A 6,000-nucleotide genomic window follows, 5' to 3' on the forward strand; every position below is an offset into this window, starting at 1 on the left:
CGTTGTTGCGCGCGTTCTGAACCCGGTAGTTTTCGCCTGGTGGCTTGTTGAAGGGTCTCCAGAATATGCGGCCCGCTTGAGTACATTACGAGAGTCTGGAAATACGAAAACACAGTGAAAATTATCAGGCGCCGTTCACGTCTCCGCACAGGTGAGGTGTGGCGGATGAGCTCACTAAGAGGTTCGCATGATTCACCCAGTAATGCGTGGTGCACGAGGTGGATGAACGGCTCATCGTTGCTGGTCGAAGTTGTAATTTCTTTCTGATTGCGCGATATGACGGTTTGGCACCAGAATGGGGCAGGGCCAGCGGCCGAATGGCTTGTCGTACGAAACTGTGTGCATGCAATGGTACGCAATGAATGCCTTCCCCACGAACACAGACATAACACAAAACACTTAGGCAACGCGAAGAAACATGTGGTGGGACCTGATCACCGCACTATAGTGAGCGTGAACCCTGCCGTTTGGTTTTAGGAAATCTCCCATGGAGCATGCTGGTTGTGAAAAGAAGGCAATGGCGCTCTAAATATCCGGCAGCCATCACTGAGAACCGACGTGAACATTCTGGGGATCTAGAGCGGCGGGCAAGTTCGTGAAAAGAAGAAAGCATGGCTTTAGCCTGACATAGACACTAAGGGCCGTATTATGAGTCACCCCTCCACTCTCATTCGCTCCCTCCACTCGCCTGAGGGGATGGAATCCGCAATTTGTATGCACGGAGAAGTCGATTATAAGGATCACCTCGACTACAGGCTGGAGTGGAGGAAGGATTCAGAATACCAGGGTAAGACCATCTGCAATGAAAGAAACTTCGCATTATAAATATTGCCGTTGTTAGTGTTTTCGGGGCGTTAATTTTTTCGCATGCACCAAGCCTAAACTGCGTCTTCGAGTGCATACCCATTGTATGGTTTTACGTTCGAAATAATTAAAACTATATCCGACAAAAAAATTCGCGCCAATCCACCCTGCGAATGTGGTGGGAAAGCAAAGCTGTAAGCGGAAGCCACAACGATTACCCATGCGACGTCACTTCAATTCACTCACGTGGCTCTACAAATATTGAAACCAGAGACAGGTGAAATACACTTAACCACACCCTTTATTACTTCAAAGAGATATTCTTGCTAAGGTTAAATCAATGCATGATGCACGAATGATGGTTGGTTGAGTTGTATTGGTGTTGCGCATGAGTGGCAACTGTTTTTATAAAATTTTAGCTCAAACCCAGTGTCAGACGATCTCACTTCTCCGTCTCTTCCGTCGCGGACGGAGGTGGCGAGATCGGCGGCAAAGACGGAGCAGGAGCATGAGCAGGAGGAAGAGGTGCAGGCGGAGGAATACTTCTATTCACATTTCTGAACGGCCCAGAGTACAGCCAAGGGGAGTGGTTCCTTCCTCACTGTAGCCCATATTCAGTGCGCGCCGCCTGTGCTCTGTCCACCAGCTAAAGCTGGGTAGGCACAGAGGGACTGGACAGCAGGATCTCCCATTGCTTTTCTTCGGCAGATGACGGAAAGAGAGGAGGGTGCCCAGGGCTAAAGTCGCACACCCCGATTATGTGGCAGCGTGCTCCTACTTCTGAGCAAAATTTACATTCAGCGTCGTAGAGACTCGGGTACATTAAGTTAAGACGCGTCGGGTGTGGAAAGGAGCCGGATTGTATGAGCCGTATGGTACATTGCTGTTCTCTGGAAAGGTCAGGTTAAGGGGAGGGTAGGGTCTGTCTTCGAAGGCGATAATGAACATGACATGACAAGCGGGTGACTGTCTTCGTGCAGCTCCATAGCTTGGTCGTTAAAAGCGCTGGCTTGTTGGTAGGCGTATTCGCTGCCCTCCATGGAAGCGTCAGCGGGCGTCCAGATGTGCTGAATGGAACAGGTTAGGGAGGGGTGTTTTAGCACATGCGGTGCAGCTCGGGACACCCACCCCTACTGGTAATTCCGGTTGGCTTGTTGGGAATCGGTGACTACTTTACGAACCCCTGGTTGAGTGAGAGCCAAGGCGATGGCTGCCTCTTCTGCTGCCGTCATGTCTTCGGTCTTGAGTGACGCACACGCAAGGAGGTTTGTTCTGGAGGTAACCACGATGATGGCGTATTGCTACCCTCTATGTTGGGAGGTGTCAGAGTAGATAACTGCATGATTCCCGCCGACGGTGGTGTTACCCGCTTGAGCCCGTGCTTGTCGGCGACCCTCGTCGTGTGAAGGCTTCATATTTCTGAGCAAAGGGAGCCTCTTTAGTTCATGCGACAAGAGCCCGCGAGTACATCACTCGGTGTGACAGTCTGTGCTGCCCAGCCAATGTGGTGAAGGATGCGGCGACCCACTGCAGGTCTGCTCAATCGGAGCTTATGGTTAGAAAGATGGCCCTCTATTAGCTCTTTCACCCTGTTGTGAAGAACCATCCTAAACAGCATCTCTGTGGATGCACTCATGGGAAGACCAATGGCCTGCTCAACCGTCTTTCTAATCATTATATCACGCATCTTTATGTCGTCCTTGCCGAGAAGAAGACAGGGGGTGACGTAAGTGATTTTCGAGAGGACAAAAGCTTGAATTAATCGAAAGGTATCGGCTTCCTTGAGGTCTCGCTTCTTGGTGGCAACTCGCCGGATCATGTTTATGATTTCATTGATGCTGTGTTTGAGGCGTTGCAACATCACTCTTGGTGTTGGCCAAGAAATGTAGGCCCAGGGTCTTGATGCTGGGGCTTTGAATGATGGCCTGGTCATCAAGGAGTATTTCAATGTCTTCCTTTATGTGGAGTTTGGCATGAGGACGGACGAAAAGGATCTCTGATTTTTGTGGTGAACACTAGATTCCACAGACTTTAGCAAAATGGCATACTAGAAGGGAGATTCAATGCGTTGGTGTGAGCTTCCTTTAATTTTTGTAACCCCTTGTGCATGCGCAAGGTGCGCACATGGCCGCTACACGTGCCATGGGCAGAGCGCACAGCGGCGCGAGCGGTCGCGTGACGCTATCACGTGGCATTAAGCGAGAATGTAGGGAGTAAACCCGCAGATGTTCTTCGTGAGTGCACCACCTGTCTTCCCTGTCTCCCCGTGGGTTCGTAGCTCACTCGGCAAGACAACGGGCTCTCGCTTTGTTAGTCTATTAGATCCAGGTTCGATCCCTGGCAATGCCAGTAACTTCTTTTATTTGTTCGCGGGAGTTCTCCGTTGACACCAACTTTCGCGAAAGAACCCTTGGGGGATAGAGGTAAAAAGCTTTGCTTCAAAATTCTTGAGCCATTCCACTGAGTGAGAGTACATGTTCAGCGCAGCAGTATACGCCTCGAGCGCGGCCTGTAGGGGCGCCACTGACATCCCCCTATCGGCCCGTTTCGAAAGCAGGCACGGGAGTCCGCGCCCCGCTCCCCATTGCCGCCGCTGCTTTTGCGGCACGTTCACGACTGAGATTTATGGTTTGTGGGTGTTCGAAATTCAGGTTCATGTGAAGCAGTTACTCTGTTCGCAAATGGGGTATGTTTACGAGAGTGGAAATGTTTCCGACGCGATCTTAGTGTGGTATTTTCGGTATCTATAAGCGCCAGGTGTGTGTCACAGGCCAGCGTCGCGGAACCGGCGTATGATGGAGCCGATTGTAGCTACACTGACCTGAATTTACTAGCCGTGTCTCCGTAACCACCGGTTCCTCAGATGTTCATGCTACGGCTATACACTACGATATAAATCGGTTTTGTGCGCTTACATAATCAGCGGAGCACTCATACCTTACAGCACACCAGTTACGTTTGCTTATATTATACCTCAGATATTGATCACCACTATTTACAAGCCAGTCTGTGTTAATTTCGGGAATATTCAACAAAAGTACGATGGACAATGTATAATTATACTCGGGGATCAGCAAACGACAGAGTCGTCTCGTCGTGAGGTGAGCGCCCGCAAACATTCATCTGCTACATATATCCTCCGCGCGCAGCCCGGAGACGGGCTTACAATATAATCCGCGTCCGCGACTAAATGTTTCTTCAAAATATCGTCACATGGCACAGGGAGCCTGAAGAATAAACCAGAAACTGAAATCAGAGGGCCTTATCACATGCCACACTCTTCCAACGACACTTTTCATCGCTTGTGAACTGCCAACCCTGTATATTTCCAAAAATGCGTCTGCCGAACGATCAGCTGTTCGTTGAAGTCGAAAAACAAAACGACAGTGAACGCAGATTTGTGTGTGTGTGATTACTAAAACGTTCATTGCTTGATTCCGCTCCGCATTTGTACACAGCGTCCCCCTCCCTTCCCCTCCCTACCCCTCCCCCCCCCCTCCCCCCGTCTCGCGAAATAGCAGCGCATTTCGCGCACAGTTGGTCTGGTGAGCCCTATCCGGCTTCAGTTTCAACAAACGTCTTTAGCATGTCAGAAGCTGCACTGTATTTTTTTTTACTTAAGTTAGAGCTACTATTATGTTTCTAAATTTCACATTGGCACAGCATTTATTTTTCCGTGGTTTCATTTCCTTGATTCTTGCTATATGGCGTGTGTGGGCACATATTTACCGACGCACAGGCTTGGAATATACCTTACATTTTCGCATGGTTTATATTCTTATAAAGGGTATACGTTATTGTCCGGGATTGGGTAATCACATCCCCGAAACATATTTTACTGTGACGTATATATTCGAAACGAAGCCGTATTCGCCCATGCTGCAAAATGAAGCCAACCTTTAACTGTGTCAGTATCAGGTCTAAACGAGCCGACAGTAGAATTCATTTGTGCTTGGCGTATTTAAAGGTGCCAGTGGTGATATGCTGCAACCGTCGCCGACGCCCGGAAGAGCGGCGACGAAGCGCGCAGAACCGCGTCCCCGGGTAGCTCTTGCCATAGGTCGGCGTACTCACTCGTGAGTACACTCATTTGTACTCATTTGTACTCAAACTCACGAGTGAGTACGATGATGATTGAGTAAACACTCAGAAAAAAAAGGTGAGTATGATCAGAGTCCTTCAAGGCTTTTCTGGTCACGAAACTCCGGCCGAAGTTTCATTCAGGGACAGAAACTGCCGCTAGGATCGCCCCTGTTAACGTGAAGGCTTCGCCGGCGGTCGACGACGCTTGCTGGCCGGCTGTTTCTCCATCGGCAACGCGCCTACTTTCATCGGTTCTTCATTTCCACTTGTAAAAACGCGAGCGAAGTTTTTGAGTCAGTTTTAGGGTCAGTCAGTTGTTGTTTTTGAGTCAGTTGCTGTCGCGTAGCTCAGCTGTGAAATTGAGGCAAGACTACGGGTGTTACTGAATCGCATATGCTGCAGTGTTCGATCGTTGCGGCAAGCACCGCTACAATCTCGCTTTGAAAAGGCAGACATCTGGCGTTTTCAATTTTTGACTAGCCTTTCCAGCCGCCTGCATGATTTGGGTGAACTAGCGCCAGAATTAAATCTGTATTCAGCCCTGGGCGCGACTTGCTGCGCTGAGCAAATAGGTGTGCAAACGTACAGCACGTTGGGTTAGCGTTGTGTTTGCTTTTATAGCGCACTAATAATGTAAAAAAATAATAGAGGTTCGGAAAGCGAGCGTGGACAGCAGGGAAAAAAAACGCTCACGAAATGAAACCAGAATAATGGGCGCGCGGAGGGGCCAGGGTAGGAGTAAATCCTACAGCCTTGAGCTACTTTCTCGGCTGTTCTCATAGGCATAGGGTGTCAACAGATAAAAACTCGCCCGCTCAGTGCCTGTCACACCCGTCCCACCCAAACGGCAAGTTAAAAAACATTGATTGATTATGAGGTTTAACATGCCGACGCTACACAGGCAATGGGGCACGCGCCATAGTGTAGCGCTCCGGATTAATTTTAATCACTGAGGTATCTTTAACTTGCGCCGAAAATTTCGAGCACACAAGCATTTTCTCTTTTCGCCTTCATCAGAAAAGCGGCTGGGAACCCGCGTCCTTAGGCTTATCAAAGCACAACGCCTTAGCCCCTGGGCAAGCGCGGCGGGTAAGTGAAAAAAATATATGCAGA

This window comes from Haemaphysalis longicornis, unplaced genomic scaffold (assembly GCF_048455015.1).
Source record: "Haemaphysalis longicornis isolate Haplotype H1 unplaced genomic scaffold, Haemaphysalis longicornis Haplotype H1 scaffold_1, whole genome shotgun sequence".
NCBI lineage: Eukaryota > Metazoa > Arthropoda > Arachnida > Ixodida > Ixodidae > Haemaphysalis > Haemaphysalis longicornis.